The 24945-nt window shown below is 41.1% G+C and overlaps 1 protein-coding gene across 8 annotated transcripts in view; it reads right to left on the bottom strand.

Moving 5' to 3' along the window:
- Positions 1-20715, bottom strand: part of GPRIN3 (GPRIN family member 3) — a 72909-nt gene extending 52194 nt beyond the window's left edge. For 5 of the 8 annotated variants that reach the window (XM_037020123.2, XM_037020122.2, XM_037020125.2 and 2 more), the window contains exon 1: positions 20239-20715. The gene's annotated coding sequence lies outside the window, so the exon portion shown is untranslated. The remainder of the gene's footprint in view (positions 1-20238) is intronic. The other 3 variants (XM_073237303.1, XM_017677732.3, XM_017677735.3) reach the window with 2 other exon arrangements.
- Positions 20716-24945: the final 4230 nt, after the last annotated feature.

Genomic DNA, 24945 nt, shown 5'->3' with positions numbered 1-24945 from the left:
ATGCCCTGTGGCTTCTATGCCCAGCACTTGTCTCGAGGTATCTTTACCACCTGGAGGAATTATGATACTCGGTAAATTCGATCTGAGGCACGAATTCTATTTAAGGGTTGTAATTAGGAAGGAAGAAGAAAAGCTATAGATGTAGCATATGAAGGAAACATGGGAGGATTGATTATTTCTTTGACATATCTTCTTTTATAGTACCTTAAGTATGTATAGGTTTTAAACTACTAACTAATTTGCACACACATATTAACATAATAGGAATACGGTGACATAAACAAAGCAAATCTATAATTACCATCCATCTCCAATGAAGCCAAGAAAACCATTTAGGCACCCTAGGCATTTGTGAAAATTTTTCTATGATATGATGGATATTGTCCAACTGTACTTGAACCATCAGACAAATTAAAGCAGCCCCTTTCTGGGATCTGTTCACATCCCATATGTTCTTTTAACCATAGATAGTCTATAGTCATGAGATTTTGGAGTGCTACAACTTGCACCCCTCCCAACTCCTGGTTGAGTTCCAACAGTACAGATGCGGTCAAATTCGTTGTCTCACTGTATGCACATGCCAGCCTAGACATCTCCCTCCTCATTCCTATGGCAAGTCCAGGAGACGGTGGGCTGGATGCAGCCACAACCGCAGCATCGTCCGGATCCCTGTGGAGGCTTTTTGATGATCATCCCCCTGGCACAAGTCCTCCAGAGAGTGCTGATGCCGGAAGCTCCTCCTCATATCGTATCTTAGTTCATTTTCTGGGTAGCCAAGCTAGGCCTTGATCTTCTGCATAGAAACAAACAGACCCTTTGCCCACACTTTGACATGCCCTCTATACCACTGTGCAGAACTCATTGGAGGTCAGCACAGAGTAACTGCTTTTTTTTTTTTTTTTTTATTAAGGGAAAGGAATATTGTCAGAAAAGAGTACCTCCATAGCTGATCATCTGACACCCTTTAAGTGATCAACATTAAGGATATTTAAAGCATGCATTGATCTTTGATTTACCAATAGTTTTATCCTGTTAAGGAGTAATCCCCCTTTTCTTTCTTTCTTTTTTTTTTTTTTAATCTACACTTACATGAAGAATACTGTGTTTACTATGCTCTCCCCTATATCAGGTCCCCCCTAACAACCACATTACGGTTACTGTCCATCAGCTTAGCAAAATGTTGTAGAGTCACTACTTGTCCTCTCTGTGTTGTACAGCCCACCCTCCCCTTTCTCCCTCCCCCCCATGCATGCTAATCTTAATACCCCCCTTCTTCTTCCCCCCCCCTTATCCCTCCCTGCCCACCCATCCTCCCCAGTTCCTTTCCCTTTGGTACCTGTTAGTCCATTTTTGGGTTCTGTAATTCCACTGCTGTTTTGTTCCTTCAGTTTTTCCTTTGTTCCTATACTCCTCAGATGAGTGAAATCATTTGGTATTTCTCTTTCTCCGCTTGGCTTATTTCACTGAGCATAATACTCTCCAGCTCCATCCATGTTGCTGCAAATGGTTGGATTTTTCCACTTCTTATGGCTGAGTAGTATTCCATTGTGTATATGTACCACATCTTCTTTATCCATTCATCTACCGATGGACATTTAGGTTGCTTCCAATTCTTGGCTATTGTAAATAGTGCTGCGATAAACATAGGAGTGCATCTGTCTTTCTCAAACTTGATTGCTGCGTTCTTAGGGTAAATTCCTAGGAGTGGAATTCCTGGGTCAAATGGTAGGTCTGTTTTGAGCATTTTGATGCACCTCCATACTGCTTTCCACAATGGTTGAACTAATTTACATTCCCACCAGCAGTGTAGGAGGGTTCCCCTTTCTCCACAGCCTCGCCAACATTTGTTGCTGTTTGTCTTTTGGATGGCAGCTATCCTTACTGGTGTGAGGTGATACCTCATTGTAGTTTTAATTTGCATTTCTCTGATAATTAGCGATGTGGAGCATCTTTTCATGTGTCTCTTGGCCATCTGTATTTCTTTTTTGGAGAACTGTCTGTTCAGTTCCTCTGCCCATTTTTTAATTGGGTTAATTGTTTTTTTTTTGTTGAGGCGTGTGAGCTCTTTATATATTCTGGATGTCAAGCCTTTATCGGATCTGTCATTTTCAAATATATTCTCCCATACTGTAGGGTTCCTTTTTGTTCTATTGATGGTATCTTTCACTGTACAGAAGCTTTTCAGCTTAATGTAGTCCCACTTGCTCATTTTTGCTGTTGTTTTCCTTGCCCGGGGAGATATGTTCAAGAAGAGATCACTCATGTTTATGTCTAAGAGGTTTTTGCCTATGTTTTTTTCCAAGAGTTTAATGGTTTCATGACTTACATTCAGGTCTTTGATCCATTTTGAGTTTACCTTTGTATATGGGGTTAGACAATGGTCCAGTTTCATTCTCCTACATGTAGCTGTCCAGTTTTGCCAGCACCATCTGTTGAAGAGACTGTCATTTTGCCATTGTATGTCCATGGCTCCTTTATCAAATATTAATTGACCATATATGTTTGGGTTAATTTCTGGGGTCTCTAATCTGTTCCACTGGTCTGTGGCTCTGTTCTTGTGCCAGTACCAAATTGTCTTGATTACTATGGCTTTGTAGTAGAGCTTGAAGTTGGGGAGTGAGATCCCTCCTACTTTATTCTTCTTTTTCAGGATTGCTTTGGCTATTCGGGGTCTTTGGTGTTTCCATATGAATTTTTGAATTATTTGTTCCAATTCATTGAAGAATGTTGCTGGTAATTTGAGAGGGATTGCATCAAATCTGTATACTGCTTTGGGCAGGATGGCCATTTTGACGATATTAATTCTTCCTAGCCATGAGCATGGGATGAGTTTCCATTTATTAGTGTCCCCTTTAATTTCTCTTAAGACTGACTTGTAGTTTTCAGAGTATAAGTCTTTCACTTCTTTGGTTAGGTTTATTCCTAGGTATTTTATTCTTTTTGATGCAATGGTAAATGGTGAATGGAATTGTTTTCCTGATTTCTCTTTCTATTGATTCGTTGTTAGTGTATAGGAAAGCTACAGATTTCTGTGTGTTAATTTTGTATCCTGCAACTTTGCTGTATTCCGATATCAGTTCTAGTAGTTTTGGAGTGGAGTCTTTAGGGTTTTTTATGTACAGTATCATATCATCTGCAAATAGTGACAGTTTAACTTCTTCTTTACCAATCTGGATTCCTTGTATTTCTTTGTTTTGTCTGATTGCCGTGGCTAGGACCTCCAGTACTATGTTAAATAACAGTGGGGAGAGTGGGCATCCCTGTCTAGTTCCCGACCTCAGAGGAAATGCTTTCAGCTTCTCGCTGTTCAGTATAATGCTGGCTGTGGGTTTATCATATATGGCCTTTATTATGTTGAGGTACTTGCCCTCTATTCCCATTTTGCTGAGAGTTTTTATCATGAATGGATGTTGAATTTTGTCAAATGCTTTTTCAGCATCTATGGAGATGATCATGTGGTTTTTGTCTTTCTTTTTGTTGATGTGGTGGATGATGTTGATGGATTTTTGAATGTTGTACCATCCTTGCTTCCCTGGGATGAACCCCCACTTGGTCATGGTGTATGATCCTTTTGATATACTGTTGAATTCTGTTTGCTAATATTTTATTGAGTATTTTTGCATCTGCATTCATCAGGGGTATTGGTCTGTAATTTTCTTTTTTGGTGGGTCTTTGCCTGGTTTTGGTATTAGGGTGATGTTGGCTTTATAGAATGAGTAAGGGAGTATTCCCTCTTCTTCTATTTTTTGGAACACTTTAAGGAGAATGGGTATTATGTCTTCTCTGTGTGTCTGATAAAATTCCGAGGCAAATCCGTCCGGCCCCGGGGTTTTGTTCTTGGGTAGTTTTTTGATTACTGTTTCAATTTCTTTGCTTGTAATTGGTTTGTTTAACTTTTGTGTTTCTTCCTTGGTCAGTCTTGGGAGGTTGTATTTTTCTAGGAAGTTGTCCATTTCTTCTAGGTTTTCCAGCTTGTTTGCATATAGGTTTTCATAGTAGTCTTTAATAATTCTTTGTATTTCTGCGGAGTCTGTCGTGATTTTTCCATTCTCATTTCTGATTATGTTGATTTGTGTTGACTCTCTTTTTCTCTTAATAAGTTGGGCTAGAGGCTTATCTATTTTGTTTATTTTCTCAAAGAACCAGCTCTTGGTTTCGTTGATTTTTGCTATTGTTTTATTCTTCTCAATTTTGTTTATTTCTTCTCTGATCTTTATTATGTCCCTCCTTCTGCTGACTTTAGGCCTCATTTGTTCTTCTTTTTCCAGTTTTAATAATTGTGATGTTAGACTATTCATTTGGGATTGTTCTTCCTTCTTCAAGTGTGCCTGGATTGCTATATACTTTCCTCTTAAGACTGCTTTCGCTGCATCCCACAGAAGTTGGGGCTTAGTGTTCTTGTTGTCATTTGTTTCTATATATTACTTGATCTCTATTTTGATTTGTTCATTGATCCATTGATTATTTAGTAGCATGTTGTTAAGCCTCCATGTGTTTGTGAGCCTTTTTGTTTTCTTTGTAGAATTTATTTCTACTTTCATACCTTTGTGGTCTGAAAAATTGGTTGGTATGATTTCAATATTTTGGAATTTACTGAGGCTCTTTTTGTGAGCTAGTATGTGGTCTATTCTGGAGAATGTTCCATGTGCACTTGAGAAGAATGTATATCATGTTGCTTTTGGATGTAGAGTTCTATAGATGTCTATTAGGTCCATCTGTTCTAGTGTGTTGTTCAGTGCCTGTGTGTCTTTACTTATTTTCTGCCCGGTGGATCTATCCTTTGGGGTGAGTGGTGTGTTGAAGTCTCCTACAATGAATGCATTGCAGTCTATTTCCCTCTTTAGTTCTGTTAGTATTTGCTTCACATATGCTGGTGCTCCTGCATTGGGTGCATATATATTTAGAATGGTTATATCCTCTTGTTGGACTGAGCCCTTTATCATTATGTAGTATCCTTCTTTATCTCTTGTTACTTTCTTTGTTTTGAAGTCTATTTTGTCTGATATTAGTACTGCAACCCCTGCTTTCTTCTCACTGTTGTTTGCCTGAAATATGTTTTTCCATCCCTTGACTTTTAGTCTATGCTTGTCTTTGGGTTTAAGGTGAGTTTCTTGTAAGCAGCATATAGATGGGTCTTGCTTTTTTATCCATTCTATTACTCTATGTCTTTTGATTGGTGCATTAAGTCCATTTACATTTAGGGTGACTATTGAGAGATATGTACTTATTGCCATTGCAGGCTTTAGATTCGTGGTTACCAAAGGTTCAAGGTTAGCTTCTTTAGTATCTTACTGCCTAACTTAGCTCGCTTATTGAGCTGTTATATACACTGTCTGGAGATTCTTTTCTTCTCTCCCTTCTTATTCCTCCTCCTCCATTCTTCATATGTTGTGTGTTTTGTTCTGTGCTCTTTTTAGGGGTGCTCCCATCTAGAGCAGTCCCTGTAGGATGCCCTGTAGAGGTGGTTTATGGGAAGCAAATTCCCTCAGCTTTTGCTTGTCTGGGAATTGTTTAATCCCGCCATCATATTTAAATGATAGTCGTGCTGGATACAGTATCCTTGGTTCAAGGCCCTTCTGTTTCATTGCATTAAGTATATCATGCCATTCTCGTCTGGCCTGTAGGGTTTCTGTCGAGAAGTCTGATGTTAGCCTGATGGGTTTTCCTTTAGAGGTGACCTTTTTCTCTCTAGCTGCCTTTAAAACTCTTTCCTTGTCCTTGATCCTTGCCATTTTAATTACTATGTGTCTTGGTGTTGTCCTCCTTGGATCCTTTCTGTTGGGAGTTCTGTGTAATTCCATGGTCTGTTCGATTATTTCCTCCCCCAGTTTGGGGAAGTTTTCAGCAATTATTTCTTCAAAGAGACTTTCTATCCCTTTTCCTCTTTCTTCTTCTGGTATCCCTATAATACGAATATTATTCCTTTTGTATTGGTCACATATTTCTCTTAGTGTTGTTTCATTCCTGGAGATCCTTTTATCTCTCTCTATGCCAGCTTCTATACGTTCCTGTTCTCTGGCTTCTATTCCTTCAATGGCCTCTTGCATCTTATCCATTCTGCTTATAAATCCTTCCAGGGATTGTTTCACTTCTGTGATCTCCTTCCTGACCTCTGTGATCTCCTTCCGGACTTCATCCCACTGCTCTTGCATTTTTCTGCGCATCTCATCCCACTGCTCTTGCATTTTTCTCTGCATCTCATCCCATTGCTCTTGCATTTTTCTCTGCATCTCTGTCAGCATGTTCATGATTTTTATTTTGAATTCTTTTTCATGAGGACTAGTTAGGTCTGTCTCCCTCTCAGGTGTTGTCTCTGTGATCTTTGTCTGCCTGTAGTTTTGCCTTTTCATGGTGATAGAGATAGTTTGCAGAGCTGGTACAAGTGACCGCTGGAAGAGCTTCCCTTCTTGTTGGTTTGTGGCCTTTTCCTGGGAGAATAGCAACCTCTAGTGGCTTGTGCTGGGCAGCTGTGCGGAGACAGGGCTTCTGCTTCCTGCCCAGTTGCTTTGGGGTTTATCTCCGCTGTTGCTGTGTGCTTGGCCTGGCTGGGGCTGTTCCTCCAAAATGGTGGAGCCCCTTTGGAGGGGGAGCGGCCGGGGGGCTATTTATCTCCGTAAGGGGCCTCTGTGCTCCCTGCTGCCCAGGGGATTAGAGTGCCCAGAGATCCCCAGATTCCCTGCCTCTGGTCTATGTGACCTGTCCTGCCCCTTTAAGACTTCCAGAAAGCACTCTCCAAACCAAAACAACAACAGCAACAATGAGAGAGGGAACAGAAAGAAAAAAAAAGGAAAAAACACCCGATTTTTTTTTTTTTTTTGTCCTCAGGTGCCGGTCCCAGGCACCTGCTCACTGGTCCTGCTGCCCTGTCTCCCTAGCACCAGGGTCCCTGTCCTTTCAAGGCTTCCAAAAAGCACCCACCCACCGGTCCCGCAGGGAAGGAATGCTCGATATTCTTTGTCCTCAGGCACTGGTCCCAGGCACCTGCTCACCAGTCCCGCCGCCCTGCCTCCCTAGCACCGGGGTCCCTGTCCCTTTAAGGCTTCCAAAAAGCACTCGCCAAAAAGAGAGAAAAAAAAGGGGGAAAACGCGCAATTTCCTCCGTCCTCAGGTGCCGGTCTCAGGCACCCGCCCACCGGTCCCACAGGGAAAAACGCGCGATATTCTTTGTCCTCAGGTGCCAGTCCCAGGCACCCGCTCACCAGTCCCGCCGCCCTGCCTCCCTAGCACCGGGGTCCCTGTCCCTTTAAGGCTTCCAAAAAGCGCTCGCCAAAAAGAGAAAAAAAAAAGGGGAAAAACGCGCGATTTCCTCCGTCCTCTTGCGCCGGTCTCAGGCACCCGCCCGCCGGTCCCGCAGGGAGAAATGCAGGATATTCTTTGTCCTCTGGCGCCGGTCCCAGGCACCTGCTCACCGGTCCTGCCACCCTGCCTCCCTAGCACCGGGGTCCCTGTCCCTTTAAGGCTTCCAAAAAGCACTCGTCAAAAAAAAAACACTCCAGTTTCTTTCCACCCGCCGGGAGCCGGGGGGAGGGGCGCTCGGGTCCCGCCGGGCCGGGGCTTGTATCTTACCCCCTTCGCAAGGCGCTGGGTTCTTGCAGGTGTGGATGTGGTCTGGATGTTGTCCTGTGTCCTGTGGTCTCTATTTTAGGAAGATTTTTCTTTGTTATATTTTCATAGCTCTATGTGTTTTTGGGAGGAGATTTCCACTGCTCTACTCACGCCGCCATCCTGGCTCCGCCCTCTCAATCATTAGCCATTTTGAATGTAATTTAATTAATCAATTTTTATCACAATGTATGTGCATTGAGAGTAGAAAAATACTGCCATGACTGCTTCAGCCTCTTTAATATTTCTTAATATTAACATTTTAGGTATTAAAAGCAGGTATGCATCCTCCCATATTGGCCACAGACAAGTCCTTATTAAATATCAGTTGAATTAAGTAAAGAGCAAATTTCAGCTTCCTGTTTTTTACGAAAAGGAAAAGAGCAGCAGTGTAAGAGCAAACAACCACAACTGACTGCATCCTCTGCTGTTTTTCTCACTATTATACAGAAACTCCAGCAGGAAACCACAGCGATATCCTTTCCATAAGCACACAGAAACCTTGTGAATGCTGGCAAGCATGAAACAACGCTATTGACATTATATAGATGCTTGTGATGACTTACACTCACATGTTCAGGTGCTTTACAGCATTGTGAAATTGTTTCTCAAGGACAGATTCCCAAGGAAAACTAGTCAGAATAATAGTTATACCTTAACCACCTGGGTGGGGGTAAATTATATAAAAAACAATAAACACCATTGAAACTCAAGGCCTCCCTCAATGTAACTGATTTTTTTAAAACTGATAAATGTTAAAATTCCTCATTTCACTCAGATTTGTAAAAATGTGTAAGTGACCACAGTTATATTACCTTCAACTCAAAAATCATGAAAGTATGAATTTTTCCCTTTTGATTCAAAATGGCCCAAGAATTATATCTTCCTAGCAATGAAATGCAGAAACCCCTGTCGTCCATTCTCACATATAATCCCATTCAGAATTTATACAACACATGTTTTAAATTTGTAATATGAGCCTTAATCATGTTTTATCAATGAAGGGACTTTCCATTGAAGATCTCTTAGTTGTTCAGGAAGTACAAAAAAATGATTATGGCAGAAGTTCAGGGCTCTCAAGGGCTTTACCTCCGATGGGAATCACAGACATGTATACTCTTAACAGAAGTCAGAGGGACAGATGGCTCTAGCTGTCTTGTATGCCCACAATACCTAGTATATAAATTCTCCACAAGATGTTCGTTTCATGTCCACATGTGTAAAAAGTAAGTGCATAAATGCCTGGTGGTGATGGAGAGAGGGAGACAAAATGTGTATTTCCTAAGTTCCCGAAAAGGCCAAAGAGACCTCAAATTCAGATAACAAGCCCAAGATAGAAGAAAAAGTGCAAGCGTGTTAAAAAATTTGGCATTAACACCAGAATTGACCAAACTTCTCATTTCTAGAGAGTACCTGAGGTGCCTTGGCCAGTGACATGACTTCATGTACTACTTTCACAGATGGTGACTTCTGTACCACTTTCATGATTTTTGCCTTATGTGCTTCTTATCTAAAGTGTTTTTTACTTAATATTTTTCATTCAATTAACTTTAACTGGTGCACTAGTTGAAAATATTAGCCTGGTCTTAAGAAATGACATCTGTAAAAATCATGGGTTTGATGTACTGGTTATACCTCTTTCATATAGCATATTTTAAATACATGTTTCTAAATTTATTCTTAATATATTTGCCTAATAAGATAAATTCATAACTATTAAAATAGAAAGTAAATTTGTGTACTCTCTAAGATCATCTCACAGGTCACTGATGAAAATTTGCATTTTGAAAAGTAGTTCATTCTACTGTGCCTCCCCCTGGAACAAAGAGTTCGAATTTTAGAACAACACAAAGTGATAAATACATTCTAAATTGATGAAAATAGTTTGTGATAAGACTAATGCCTGTAGGTGACTTCTGTCAATTTTTTTTAGCTGGAAAAAAAAATCACTTGTTTATTAAGGAACTAAAAAAAAAATTAAGGCAGAAATCATAGCTTTAAAAACAATGATTGGAATTTCATCTTTAAAATGGACAGAGATCATGTATATTCATACTCTTGTCAAGTACCATTAGTTTATTACAAATGTAGTTTTAAGAAGGAACTTGTTCTCAAATGAGCCTTCTACGTAGCCTACCTTTTTTACAGCCTTCAATTTGCAACGAGAATACTTAGCTGCAAGCAATAAGGGATTGCTCAACTTTCATAAGTAAATGAATGTCTATGATTAAAACATCTATCGTGGAAACACTAGTTCTATAAATAGTTTCTAAGTCCAAAGTCCATAGGTAGGGCTAAACACAGACACATGCCTGGCTTTTCTTGTTACACGTGTGAATGTGCACGTGGTATGTGCGTGTAACTACGCAATACATGTTTGGTTTTTCTTTTGGGAAACAAAGAAGTGTTTGCTGAGCATGTGTCATCAGGATATTTTGGTAAAAAGTTTGGTTTTCCAATTTTACTGCCTATACAATGATTCATAAAGTTTTTACCTAAAATGTTTCTCCTCGAATTCACCCTGTTGGTTTAAAAGACATCACTGAGGCAGAAGCTTTCACATTTGGTTTTTAAGCAACACAAAGTGAAATCTGAGATAAGAGAATGCAGTCTGTGAAATCCTGCCTGCTCCTCATATTTTGACCCAGTGGTAATAATATTCATGTTAATAATGTTAGTATATTAATGATGTTAGTCTACTGAAGTGTGACACAGTGGTGAAGCATGTGGCCTTTGAAGTTTCAGTATAACTGAATCTGTACATAGCTCAGTCAATTACTATCTGAAGGGCCTTGGGTAGGTTATTTAATCTGTTTCCTCATCTCTAAAATGGGACAAAAAAACAGGATAAACCTCAAGATCTTTAAAAATGAGAAATGGGTTAGCAGGACACCACTGAGAGGCTAAAGAATGAAGTTTTGACAAAAGTTGGAGCTCATTAACTATACAGATCTGCGGTGTATCCATCGCCCGTTTCCTGCAGTGGCAAGTAGATGGACAAAGAGAAATGTGCCAGGTTTCTCCCATGCCCTAGAACCAAGATGGTGAAGGCCCTGGTGGTTCCTTCAGGCTCTTGCACTGCTTCACCCACGTTAATTCCTCTTCCCCCATCTGTCTGCTTGGTCCTTCTTTTCTACATCTTAATTCTGTAATCTAGGTAACCTCCCTCTTTTATTTCCTCTGCCACTACCTTCTGCAGGGCTAGGTAAGAGAGTTCTCTCAGGAGGGTAAATACGCAGAGATGACCTACTCACCAGTATCACAGAGACACGAATTGCCATGTGAACTTCCGGGGTCCTAACCCTGGAGAGGAAGTCCAGGGAAGAGGAGCACCACCTCAGACAAAAAACGTAGCATGAGGGCATGAGGTATCTTGCCTAGCAACTGTGATGATGGCTGGGTAATGGGCACATTACCCAGTAATGAGCTGATTCAAAAATTACCCCTCAAGGATGGAGGTAAACCCTGAGAGCCTAAGCAGTTCTCTAATAAAACAGTGGTCTTCAAACCATCTTAAAATACACTAGTGTTTCACAAATCATTTATGAGCAATGATAAAGTACTGATGACAGCAATGATGTATTAAAAGAATAATTTAGAGCAGTTTTCTCTGATGCCAGTTATGATAATCTTGATAATAGAGTAATTCCTATAATACTGTTATTCTGATTCATCTCACTTGCATTTGTAGATGTTTCATTGAATAGAAAAGGAAGGGGAAATTAAATTACATTTGAGGTTCTGTTGTATTCCTGGGGAGAAAATTTCCTACAGCATATGGGCCAGCAGAAACTTAGACGATTGCTTAATCTTTTATCTGCCCATCTTGGTTGCTTTTGCTACCCTCTTGTTTCTTACTTGTTCTTAGCAAAATGAAGTTGAACATACATGTCTTTGTTTTTATTTTCGGCATTATTAAGGAAGAGAAGTGTGGGAAAGACTTCCTTTAGTTTTCAAGTTGACCTTGCAGGGAAGAAAGGAGCTCAGGTGTGGTAAGCAGGTGGTGAAGCCGGCAGGGGGAGGGACAAAAATGAAGCTGAATTGCTGTGCGGGGCCGACAGGAAGGAAGGGAGAGGTACCGTGAGGCCTGGCTGAGAGAGAGGAGCCTGGTTGCCAGGCAGCTGGGGGACCTTCCAGAGATGCTGACCAGGAAGAGCCCGCTCTAACTTTGCTGAGCCATATTTGGTAAAAAGTTTATCTAGTCCAGGAGTCTGGGAATTACTTGAGAGTTCAGACTATGTTTTATTCAACTTTGACTCCCTAGCACCATAGACAGGGTCTGAGTCTATATTAGATACTAATGCAAATATATCAAATGATCCAAGCATCCATCTTCCTGAAGTTAGAGCCTTCTGCCAACCCCCGTTCACATCCTAGACTTGATCTCCTTCATAAATTTCTATTTCCAGTTTTAGGAATATTTTTACTTGATTTGCAAAGCAGAAGAAACTGATGTGTCCTCAATCCAGTCCAGCTCAGGTTATTAACTTTTATCATCCCTCCCTGAGATTTAGACTCACCACTCAAAGGCCACAAACAACAGAGGGCTGATTTTTAAAAACCTATCATTACAATTTTAAACATGAAAATAACCACCAAGGGAGTAGGAGAATAGTTTCTTCAATAAGAAAACATAAAAGTTGCAGTGCAAATAAACTTATGTTATTTAAAATCACTAAGAAATATTGACTTTACCCCTAAGGAATTTTAACTCATGGCTTTTATACATTATCAATACATCTCAGTTGACAAGACACCTAATCCCGAACGACTTGGACGTCATTCTGCAAGGAAATGCACTCTGTCCGAAGAAAGCATAGAGTCGATGTAGCAGTGTGTCCTCTGTTGGATTCCACCGATACTATTCTCAGCACTTTTTGGAGTGAAGCTGCTGAAGCACCGACACTTCGGGATTAATAATTAGGTGCGAGGATGTTTTTAGAAGTAAAGTAGGAGGCACGATGTGGGGGTGGTAATGCAGTGAAGTGTGCATGAGAAAGGAAAAGTAGCAGCAGAGGTTGAGAAGAAGTGAGAGATTACAAAGAGCTATTAAGAGCTTTCTTTACTTCAGAGATCTGCCTGAGTTTCCCAGCTTGTCTCAAAGGGCATTTGCCATTATTTGTGACATGAACAAATCACCCCTGACACAGTCACCTCCTTTTTATCCGTATTAAACAGGGAAGTTCCACACAATCAAGTGGCCAGACTGTGCAGGGATCTGACTAGCTTCAGCAATGGGTGAAAGCACAGCCGACTGCCTCTGCTAGATGACCATTTCTCAGCTGTACAGGCAGTCACAGACTGGGACACGAGTTGGAACACCAGTTTATTCTCAACTGCCAAGCCCACTAAATACAATGCACCATTACTGGGAAGAATGAGATGTGCTTTGGGCTTTAGGAAGCTATGCAAGCTTGGTGTATAAACTACAGAGTTCTACATAAAATAAAGACATGGTGCATTTAAAAAGTACATAAAGCAATCCAAAGTAAAATCACAGTCACTGGTCAAGATCAAGAATAAATAAAATTATTGTTAAAATGGCTCATTTGCTTTGCTTGTTCCTACATGTGGTACAATAAAAAGCAAGCAAGCAAACAAAAAATTCCCACCATTCTTACTAACAGACCAGTTCAACTCAGTTTGCATTCATTAACTTTTTATAAATCTACATATTATGATAATGGAAACTTTCTAGACTGTCACTATAATCTATGGGAGTTAACTACATTCAGTATAGAGTTCTCTCTACTTTGTGCAATTTCATAAGCATGGTAATAGCACTGTAGAGTCGATGGTACTTAGAAAACATGTGGTTCAGACTTCACGAACTCAGGTATCTATGAGCTGTAGGTAGCTAACACAAATGAAGTTGTAGAGTACAAGTGACTTATGTGAAGCCTCAGTGTAAGAGAGACAACAGGGAGTAATGGGGACTATAGTGAAATAAGAGGCAGCACATTACTGCTATTCAGGTCCTGCCTAGAGAAAGTGGATTGGTGTTTCCTATAATAGATCTAATTTTGCAGTATTAGCTTAATTAAAAATGAATATCTACAAGCCAAATAACACATGATCTTCCTGCTGGGCCCACCCACTACCAGTTTTTAATTTCTAATCTGGTACATCCATCTTCAAATCCGAGATATGGACAGGTCAAGTGACATGTACCAGGACTCTCAGAGGCTCACGGCAAAGCATCCTTTGCTCAGAGAATCTCTATGTGCAGATAAAAATCATGCCCCGTGTGAAAGGAGATGTGTAGGCATTTTCACTCATTCAGAGCCCAGCCCCTGACCCTAACATTGACAGATTTCTGTTATCTGCCTGCTTTCAGAACATGTTTGACATGAAAACAAGACCAATCCTCCATACCCCTTTGTCATAAGCAATTTTTACTCATTCAAGGATGCAGGGGGAGATGCACATCAATTTATTAACCTTAGTGCTGATTAAAATTCTTATTAGCATTAAAATTCTAGTCACTTCATTTTTACCTTCATTTTATAGGGAGAAATAATTTATGGGATTCAAAGAAAGGAATGCTTTGAGAACCATATAATTAAGTATAAATTAAAAATTCATGCTATGTATAAAATAGTACTTAGAAACAGGGCTTAAGAATCACAGAGTTTGCTGAAATAATCGAGCTTTAAAGCATGTTTTGAAGGGCTTGAGAAACTAGCTTAGGATGAAGAAACAAGCATTCCAAAATGATGTACAGGCAAAGAGAAAGGAAGACCCAAGCCCAGCAAAGTGGGACCCACAATGAATCACATATCTGAAAAAAAACCCAAACCTGTTGTTAAAAAATGTGAAAGATGTACCAGGAGATTCTTAGGGAGAACACATTCATATCAATGGGAAAAAGAAGAAAAGCAATTTAAAATTTCTGTATTATATTCAGCAGCCCTGTCCTACATAGCTATAATTCAGAATAGAAACCTGGAGGTGATGCAAAATTCTGAATTCCGATGATAATTGCCATATTGTACTTATTAACAAGGCAAACAGATAGACATAGGCTATTACATTCTAGAAAAATTGTCAGTAAGAATTGAAACAAAAAAGATGCTCAGATTACTCAGAAAATACAGCAAACACAAACTATTAACTCCCTCAAGCATTTCATTTGCCCAAAGTTGTACATTATAAAGAAAGAGAAGAGTCTCCCACAGGCAAAATATGGTTATTTTAATTTTAGGCTATTTCAAAATCAATATCCTGAAAAAGCAATAGAGAATCTACTCACATAAAACATCTTGATTATTCCCCTAAACTAGACCTCCCACTTTGTGAACCATTTGCAATTCAGGCTTGAAAAAAAGGATTCACTGCAACTCCTTTTCCTCCAGAAAATCAGTAGATGCAAATAGATTTTTTAAGGAGCTCTAGAGCTCTCTGTCCAGCTGCCCGTTACTCAATTAGCAACAGTGCTGAGGTCCCTGGGGGCGCCTGTGACTTTGGATTTCTACTCTCCAGCCTCGAGTTTTTTTCAAGGTTTGCTTGGTTCTGCAAGTGTCAGGCTTCGTGACTACTGACCAACACCATCTTCCTAGGGTGGCTTGGGTATCCACTGGGCTTAGGATCCAAGAATTAACATTTTTAAATGGAATCTGGTGTGTAAAGCCCAGAGAGCGATTTGCCTCAGATCACACAGCTGATCCCCACAATTTTTCTGCCACATCAGACCCTTGGGGCAGAGATCACTGCATTCAGAATGGCTCACTGCATTGACTCTCAGTTTTGGAGGAAGGGCTGCAGGAGTAGTTCACTTCCCCTGCCCTGTCAAACTGGAGATGGTCACACCGTCTCTTCTGGGCCTGCTCCTCCCTAACCTTAGAACTGGTGGAGAACTAGAAAGAGGTGGTCTAGACTTCTAACAATGACTGGGGACAAGTTATTAACTTGTCTGGGACTCATCTGTATTTCCATATCAATAAGGCAGAACTTAACAGTGGTGTCCCAGCCTGGCTATTGGAATCCTTTGGGGGCCCTTATAAAATACAGATTTCTAAGCCCTACTTCCAGATTGGTGTTCAGATTCGGTAAGTCATAGCATTTAGCTTTCTAGCTAAAGGTAAGTTATTATTGACTGGTAATAATAATTTGAGCCCCTAATTATGCACCTAGCTTCAAAATAAAGCCAGCAATCTAATTATAGACATAAAAAATCAGAAAGCTGTTATTGTGTTGCTAACTCCAATATGCCTGAATACAAAGCTGTGGAAATTTTACTCACGGGCATTCAAGACAGTAAGTAACCTAGATTGTAATTACGGGCATATACATTTTCCCTCATGAAATTCAGTAAATGTCTTCTCAATCCAAATGCACTCTAAATGTTTTTATTATTCCAGACTTGACTCTTTATTCCAGACTTGACTCTTATGCCTAAAAGTTCGACTATCACCAATTTAAACATTCTGATGTGGAGAAGGAAGATGAAAGAGGAGTCCAGGACAGCTTTATAAAAAAGTGAATTTCCATATTTGACTGCACTCCAAATCAACTAGTTTAAGCACAAGAGTCTCTATTTTAACTGGCACTGTTCTTCTGGTTAAAGAAATAGCTTTTTTCAAAAGGATTTCAATATCAGAACATTGTTTTATTTCACAGGAAGGACAGCAAGAGCTAAAAGAAGCCTACAGAAAGTTTTCAAAAACACAAGACTTTCTTCTCTGACCTGATCTTCTCAAAATAACCATTAGGCTACAGCAAAACACTCCGATGTTAATTTCTTGAAATGCAAACAAACATATTTAAATATTTAACTAAAATGATGGATAAGTCACAGACCAACTGAAAAAGAAAACCCATCAGATTCTGCTCTTCCTTTGGGGGTCATGAATACAGCGGTTTGGTCCACCTTCACGGGGCGGTTAGGCCTAGTTACAGGGCTTTGCACCACTCCAGAAAGGAGGCCAGTTGAAGAGAACAGAAGGGTTTGCTCCATTTACGACAATCACTGGATAGCCCCTCTGTGCCAGTAACTGTGCTCTTAGAAATGAAGTAATCATGATCCAATGTGGTATATCACAAAATTTCAATTGTTCAACCATGAAATTCAATTGAAGCAAGGCTTAGTCAGTAAATTATTACAAAAGAAGTAAAAAGATGGCAGTAAATGACAGATGTATGATGTTATGGCCATTCTGCAGCAGAATTAGGAAAAGAAATCATAAACATTAAATAAATAGCAACTCTGGAGTAATATTTTAGTCTAAACAGAAATTCTGCTGCAATTCCCTCCCCAACTTGATATTCATTTTTGCTTTACTAAATGATTCTTAAATAAACCTCACATGACCCCACCTCATTCTTTACTTCCTTCTTCTATATCTCCACCCCTTCCTCACTGCCCACCCAGATCCATTCATCTTTCATAAACTTGCTCAGATTCCATCTCATCCTTGAAGCCTTGCTAGACTAATTCAGCCCCCAAGGATCTTACTCTCCTCTGATTTTACTGCCATGAATTTTCTGCTAAGTCAAAATGTTTTGCCTTCTCAAGACAATTTTGCTATCCTGAATTTATGAATAAAGCTATACGCAAATGCTTGTGTATCAGATCTCCTAGTTGACTCTTGGGGTCCTGCAAACTAGAAGCAGCTCTCATTTGGATAACTTAAAGCAACTGCTTTCGAACTTTTTAAACATGATGCATAGTAAGATACACACTTTACTCATAGTCCAATATATATATACATATAAGTATATACTTAATTAAAAAGTTTCATGAACAATACTTACCCTTCTACTCTGTTTTACTCAATATTATTTTTCAAAAATAAAAATTACCCAGGAAACTGACTTCACATGGGTTGTGAGCAGTTCTAAAAAGGCAGGTATTGATTACTATGGGATTGCTGTATATATTTCCCTCACTTAAAAAATAACTAAAAAGTTGTGTCTGGTCTTAGGGCTCTCTTTAGCCTGTGTTCCTGAGTTACTTTCTTGTTCATTCAGTTTTTCATACCATCATACTTTTACCTTTTGGAGTCATCTGGGACAATTAAGTACTTGGAATATACAGTATTTTCCATAGTTTTTCTCTGAAAATTGTTGCTATGAAAATAAGATCCCCTGCATTTCTATTAAGCTCATTCCCTCATTCTCTTTTATTTTCACAATATGCAGAGTAGGTGGTGGACATTTCATGGGTGAAGAAATTGAGGCACAGTTAGGACTTTCTTGAGGACATGTCTCCCTTTTAATCAGGTGATTGTAAATGAAGGTAGATATGGTTTCTAGATATTTGAAGGCTATCAACAGCATTTATTAACTTATCCAGTTCAGATGGCTGACTGACCAGATGAATCATCAGCTCCTCTGGACTTCAGCTGATGACAGATCTGCTTCCTTTCCCATCGTCATCTTTCCCTCTTTCCTCTACTTAACAGCTTTCCAACTACCTAGGGCTACTGTTCTTCTGGGGCCTCTGCATCCTTTGCTTGCTGTACCAGGACTGCCCTTCTCTTCTTTACCAGACTGATTCCCTGCATCCTTCAGCTCCCTGGGGACTGTCCTTGTCCTCTCCACCTACATAACCCAGTTTCCATGGCACCCTGTGCTTGTCCTATCCCAACATTTAACTAGCTACTTCCTCCCTTCCAAGTTTTGCAGGCTGAGCCTGTTCTTCGTTCACTCTTCTATTCCACTGTTTAGGACCATGTAGAGTTCAGGATAAATATACGTTAAATGCTTGGATGAATCAATGAACAAGTGCATAAAGGGCAGAAACAGTTGCCACTGAGACAGTTCAAGTGTAAGCTGGGGCTGGGGTTGTGTGTCCAGACTCTTTGAGGTCAGTCTTTTTGTGATTTTGTGATTCTATGACCAGTATTTTAGTGCTTCCCTGTAAGCTGCAGATTTTGTGACTGGAAATTCATACAATGAAGGATAGCTGTATCTAATATATTTTTAATAAATACAATCTTAATAATCTCTTAACAAATATACTTAATATAAGTATATTTGAGGCATAATTAAGGAAATGTTGCAGGGACAGATAAGGGCATGGAGCAAGTATAATGAGACAATTTTAAAAACACCCAAATTTCCAATCATCTTATTGGAACCTACCACTCAGTTGAGACTTATCTGATTCATGTCATGCTTCAATCTTCCACTTCCCCTATGAAGCTGTGCACCTGTGATTCTGTCCTCATCATTTTCATAAAAGTCTAGTTAGTGATTAGGTGAAATCTCACCACACCGTAATACCCTCTACATGGATCTCCATGAGTTCCCCTGCTCTGTTTCCAAAATAAATTCCAGTGATATAACATCTGGGCTTCCAATGGCAATTACTACTATTTTTTTTCCTGTTTATGAATCAACAAACCATTCTCCTCCCAAACACACACAAAAACTTGAAAATGCTTTTCATGATTCTATTTCAAAAGAAAATCCTCTAATACAAACTCCTGCCATTTGCAGATAACAACAGAGATTTTCTTCTTCGTGTTGTGACTGATGTATCTTTAGTTCCACAGTTGTTACTCAGGGCAGACCAATGGTGAACACAATGGAAAAGAAAGAACAGTTTATAACTGGAAAATAAGCACATTCGGGAGAAGTACACTCAATGCATTATCAAAGTAAAATATGCAGCAGCTCCAACACGAGCAAACAAAAGCCCACGAAGAGATGTGTAAATATTTTATGAGGCTAAGCCTTAATCAACTCTCTCTCCAAATCTTGCTGGTGTTGTAAACACTTCAGCTTCTTCCAGTCCCACCATGACCCAGATTGCTTGCAAAAACAAAATGAAAACATGGACCAGTGGATCTTAAACAAATGTGTTGTGAAAAATATTTACATGGCATATCCAAGTACTGCTTTTACAGGGAGAAGATACTTTAATAAAAGGTGGATGGTGACTCTCAGAGCTTGCTTCTCCTTCCCTACTTCAAACCCTTGCCTTTTCCCCACTGCTTCAGCTGCCTTCTGGGCTTTCACATCATCTTAACCTTGAACTGCCTACACCCCAAGCAGAGATTGCTCTCCATGTACCTCCAGAAGGCACTTTAAACCTCGCCGGAATTTGCTGCCTTCCCACCACCCAAAATTCACTTCCCAAGTGTCTCCTAACCCTCTTTTTAACCCCTCCTTCCCTGTCCATTGTTGCAGCCGAAATTTTGCATACATCTTTTAGATCTGCCTGGATAGCATGAAGATCGGTTGTGCGTACTGGTTAGCAGTGTTCTTCAGATCCTTTCTAAAATCCACCTCCAAAGAATCATTTATAGCCTCTAGTCGCTCTAACCTGATTTAATGTGGTTCCAAAGTTCACCTCTAGATACTGAACAGGTCTCTACAATGTTTTCCCTTTATCAACCTCTGCTGGCCCTACTTCTCTCTCCGCCTATCTCAAGAAAAACTACGTACGTGTGTGTATATATGTGTGTGTATATACATACATGCCCACACGCACACAAATATACATAACTATAGTGTTCTGACTAAAGGGATTGGCGTAGGAAAACGAGAAAAATGTCAGTGTAGTATTGCCAAACAGACACGTACACACCCCCCCACACACACACCTATTTGTATATTCACAGTGTGCAGACCCGATCGATTATAAATTCCCCCGCCCGAGAGCAAGTACAGCAGGCGTCTTCCATTTACCTTCAAAGCCAGTCTACGAGAGCAATGACCTTGCAGAGAAATCCATCATCTGCGAGAAAGACTGCCCCGCAGGGAGCGCAGGATGGGATGGGGACAAGAGCAACAGGCAAAGCATCAGCGGGCCAGCTGTGGGACCGAACCATCCGCCATCGGCACCGAGCACACCGCGTCGCTCCGGTCCCCGGTGGACGCCCGGCAGAGCGGCGCGGAGGCGTCTCCTCCCGCGGCCGCCGGTCGCCTACCTGCTCTGGGACGACTCTCCCGGGGCGGCGCGGCCACTGCCTGCGTTGTGGCGGGGGCTCCCCGTCGCATGTCCCCGGTGGCGCCTCTGGGCGCCACACGGAAGGCTCCGGCGGCTCGGGCACGGCGGTCCTTTCTAGACGCGTTCCGGGAGGTGCAGGCTGCTCGCAGGAACTGAAATTCTCTGCAGAGCGCCGAGGCGGCGCGCGGGAGCCGGGCGGAGACCGCGCGTCCCGGCCGACTGGAGGTGGGCGGTCGCGTGCCCGACTGCGCCTCCTTCCGGCCCGGGACGCGCCCACCCGTCCGCGAGGGCAGCGCCGCCCGGCCGAAGCCGCCGGGAAAGGGGCGGCGGCGGGACGCCGAGCTCCGCCCCCGCTGCGCTCCCACCGACCTCCCCGAGCCCCGGGGACGCCGCGGCCGCTGCGTGCCAGGCGGCCAACTGGGCAGGGGCTGGCGGGCTCTGCTCTGCTGCAGGGTGGCCAGCTGCAGATGGAAAGCTAAGACGGGGGATTAAGGTAGAGGGCTGGGGCCCAGAGCGACTCAGCAGGAATTCTGGCCCTTGCTCCCTCCCGTTGGTGACCAGACTCCGGTGGCTGTGTCTAGACTGTAGCAGACGGTTTCTAATAAAGCCACGTGCACTGAAGATCTGGAAGCAAGCAAGCACCCAATGTGTAATACATGGTGCAGAATGTACAGTCTTGTGCGTACTTGGAGATGGCACTGCTGTTTTCTCGCTTTGCCCTTCCACCCCGCAATCCATTGGTGTGGATGGCTTTGCAAATTGTCCATGCTGGGCAGCTTCAGCAATACTGAATGAATGGGTGGTATGGTTAGCAGCTGTAAATGGTGCAAATGATACAATGAGAACTATTCTTAACCGAGTATTTGTTGTCAGGTACTGTGCAAAATGCCTTATATGCAGCCTCTTTAATTCTCTACCAGTCTAGTAAGGTGCATATTACTCTCCACTTTATTGATGAGAAAACTGAGGCTTCTATGATTTAGATGCTTTGCTTGAGGTTACACAGTAATAGTCTGCACAGCTGGTTTCAAACCACTCCCAAAATGTATCCTCTCAACTATCACACAGGATTTGCCCAGGGATCTTGTTCCTTCCATGTCCTTCCCAGCTTCTAGAGGCAGCCTGCATTCCTTGTCTTGTGACCATATCACTCAGACTTCATTCCTATCATCTCATCTGTTGACTCTGATCCTTCCACATCCCTCTTATAAAGACCCTTGAGATGACAATGGGTCAAACTGAATAATCCAGAAAAATCTCCCTCCTCAAGATCCTTTATTTAATCACATCTGCAAAGGCCCTTTTGTTCATGTAAAGTAACATATTCATACATCCCAGGGATTAGTATGGAGATATTTTTAGAAGGTGATTATTATGCCTCCTAACATCATTTAGTACTTCCCCTATAGTTTCTACTATACTGTACTTATCCTTCTTTTCTGCTTGATTTCTCATGCTGGGAAGTTCTTCCAGTGGAAAATACACCTGAAAGTCATTCAAGAGATGATAACAAATTTATAGTAGCAAGAAATACTCCAAGGTCATGAAAAGGCCATGAGGCTGTATGGGATTATGGTCATGAAAAGGACACATAAGATTAAGAACTACTTACTGGTCTGAATACCCTGAGGTCACTGAAGTCCCAAACACAGCTAAACTGGCAATATAGAATTTTTCAAAATTCGGCTTCTCAAAGAGTGCACTGTTCTACAATAAATAAGGCAATTCAAAACTCATGCAAAATTGAGTGTAACACCAAATTCCAAGCAAAGAGATAGCTTTCAGAGTGACGGTAAACATAAAACAAGTATGTCAAGTGAAATCAATAAATACTATCAAACAACTTTTCCACTCGAGGCATTTATAGAAACACTCTGACATGGAGAAGTTTATCATTTTACCGGGGACACAGAATTTATGAAAGATAAAATAATAAAGGATTTAAACAGAAGAAACAATAGGAAAGGCAAATGGTGCATGATAAACTACCAAGTGAACTAGAAAAAGTGAAAGTTTTATCTGGAAGACAGATTTATACAGGGGAGTGGAGAAAAACCGGAGAGGTAGGTTGAAAGGCTGTATTGTGAAAGATCTTGAATGTCGAACTAAGGAGTAGAGACTTAATCAGCAATAATAACAATGATAATACCTTCTATGTTTATGTTCACATAATCCTGAGTAATTTTCCATGCACTTATCACATATTTTCAGTCATTTGACTTCCTCCATAAGCCTCCAGACAAATAGGGTGCTATGCACATGTGTGTACATATATATATATACACATACACACACACCACAAGGGGACAGAAATGCAAGCCTCTTGTCAAAGAGATACTCTTGACCACTCTATATAAAATAGTTGCTCCCTCCCACTTACCTGCCTTTCTTCCTAGCCTCCTCATTCCTGCTTTACATTTTTCCATCAGACTTACTACTGCATGCTGATGGAGTTCATAGTTGTTTATTGTATGTCTGCCGTCTACGAGGGGAAGGACTTTGTCTCTTTTGTTCATTGTTATATCCCTATGGCCTAAAACAGTGTCCAACACTTATAAAGTGCTCAGTAAATATTTGTTTAATGAATCATTACCCCCAAGTTACAAATGAGGAACCAAACTCCCAGATATTTAAATGACTTTCACCATATCCCATAACGAAGTGACTTTACCAACACTAAAGCCCAATGTCTAGTCCAGTGCTTGTTTGATACTATGCTTCCTTTCTGAGTGAAAGCTGTCAGTGGTGTTTAAACATGGGCCAAAGTGTATTTTAGAAAGGTAGGAGTGTGAGACCAGAATCTCCTCTAAATGTCACATCTTTCCTAAAAACGTCATCAGTTTAGCCAGATTGGAAAGACACACTGGCAGGATGGAATTACCACCAGTAGGCTCTGGAGGGCTGCCATAAACTCTACATTAGCTGGCACTGAGCAATACTGTAAGTTGTCTTGTAATTGTTCTCCAGTTAATTCATGTGACAATGCATTATAGGCCTTTTGGGCTCAAGGACCATAATACCTTCTATTTCTTTTATATCCCTGCATTCTGCTCAATACTGGACTCTAAATAGACTTATCACTGCATGGTTACAGGATGGCTGCAATTGCTCCAAAAAATCATATCCTTAAAAGCCACATTCAAGACAGTGTAGGGAATCTGAATATGCCACCACAAAATATGCCCCCTTGGCATAAGGATTATTTTGAACTGGAGGCAAGTGAACATCAACAGATGCAGAAAGAAACTTTCTTGGAGCTTCCCTTATCTGACTAAAAGCAGAAACTTCTGAGTAGCGGGGACTGCCGTAAAGCCCGTCTCCTGGGCAAGTTTTATGGCCATGGAGAGCACTGAAAGTCACCACCAAGATGGGCCTGCAAACAAATCTCACTAAAATAATCCTTGTCTTCTATTAGGTTCCCTCCATGTATTTGCCTTCCTGCAATTTGCTGCCCCTAAAAGGCTACACCCTTTTTTCTCATTGTCTTTCCACTCTCCACAAATTTGTTGTTATTTATTAAGATGCTATATTATCCCAAGTTCTAACCACCACTTTGACTTACTCATTATTGAGTTTATGCTGCATCTGTGCATGCTATACATGCTAATAAACTCTGTTTCTTTTTCCTCTTTCCAATCTGTCTTTGTCTAATTTGTAGGGCCCCTACTAGAGAAGCTAGGGAGTACAGGAAAGAGATATTTTTCCTTCTCTACAACAGGAAGAAAATAATTCCAGTGGAAAAGGGAATCTCCATTTTTTTTCATGGAAGAAAAAATAGTTTCCAGAACCCACTCTCCTACTCCCAAGCTTTTGGCCAGAATTTGGTCTCCAAATCACTCAGAGAGGCAGTGTAAGTGAGCATACAGCAAGGAAGCAAAGGCTTGGTTTTATTTTTCTAGGCTAGGCATCCTGATGCCCTTGTCAAAACTGAGGTTCTGTTAGTAACAGAGAAAGAAGGTATGCTCTAGGATCGTCCTTAGCCATGCCTCTCACAGAGAATCCGTAGAGAACCACTGAAGATTTACATTAAAGTCCATTGTGATGTTACCTGACTGCATTTGGATTTCTGGAGGACCATGGCAGATGACATAAGTAAGGTTCCTACTTATCTCCCTCCCTTCCTCTCCTTTCTTTCTCCCTCCCTCCCTCCCTTCCTCCCTCCTTCCTTCCTTCCTTCCTTCCTTCCTTCCTTCCTTCCTTCCTTCCTTCCTTCCTTCCTTCCTTCCTTCCTTCCTTCCTTCTCCCATCCTTCCTTCTCCCTTCCTTTTCCTTCCCTTCCCCTTCTTCTGATACTATATAACCTTCTGCCACATCAGTTTTTGGCCTGCTTACTGTTCCATTCTCTATGTAATCAATGACCTGTTGTTAAATGTTTACATTATCTCTATCTGGAATACTCTTAAAGTAGACTTAATTGATTGGATGAGAGACACCAAAAACATTGT

Source organism: Manis javanica, chromosome 5 (genome assembly GCF_040802235.1).
Source record: "Manis javanica isolate MJ-LG chromosome 5, MJ_LKY, whole genome shotgun sequence".
Taxonomy (NCBI): domain Eukaryota; kingdom Metazoa; phylum Chordata; class Mammalia; order Pholidota; family Manidae; genus Manis; species Manis javanica.
Note: the sequence above shows the minus strand (reverse complement) of the source record. Positions and strands in the feature narration are given on the sequence as shown.